Below are 602 nucleotides of genomic sequence, written 5' to 3' on the forward strand. Positions count from 1 at the left end.
TAGCTGTTGTTGTTGTCCAGTTTATGTAGTTAAAGATTCTGGTTTCTGTGTTTCATTGAAGTCAGGATGTGGAGCATCCTCCAGTTTCATCTCACCATCAGATGCGAACATCCTGCCCTGCAAGCAAGTTGCTGCTGTTGCTGAGTCATCTGGGTGCCAAGGGAACACTTCTTGGAATAAAGTCACTGCCAGGGTAGCAGCAGAATCTCCCCTGGTAGAGGTTTGTCTCCTGGTGATGCTGTAGACAATTGTGGTTGTTTCTGGTGATGGTCAATGGTTCAGGGGTGTATGGACAATGCCCATTCTTCGGAAGCCTGAACCAAGTAATTATGCCAGTGTTCAGGATATAGGGCCTAACTGCATTGCAAAATTTGTGTTCCTATCTCTGTTAGATAATAATTTGTTTGCATATGTAGTATTTTCCCATTTTAACGTGCCTATGCAAAAAAGGAACAATGCCACAATGTATTATTGGTACCTCTGGGGAGCCGAGGGAACAAGTCCAACAATCCCCTTAACTTGGTTCTAACATGAATTCTAAAGCGAAAGACTCTTCTACCATAATTCCTTGTTAAACAGATCAGAAAGAAAAACAAACAAGA

Source organism: Suncus etruscus, chromosome 13 (assembly GCF_024139225.1).
Source record: "Suncus etruscus isolate mSunEtr1 chromosome 13, mSunEtr1.pri.cur, whole genome shotgun sequence".
Classification (NCBI taxonomy): Eukaryota; Metazoa; Chordata; class Mammalia; order Eulipotyphla; family Soricidae; genus Suncus; species Suncus etruscus.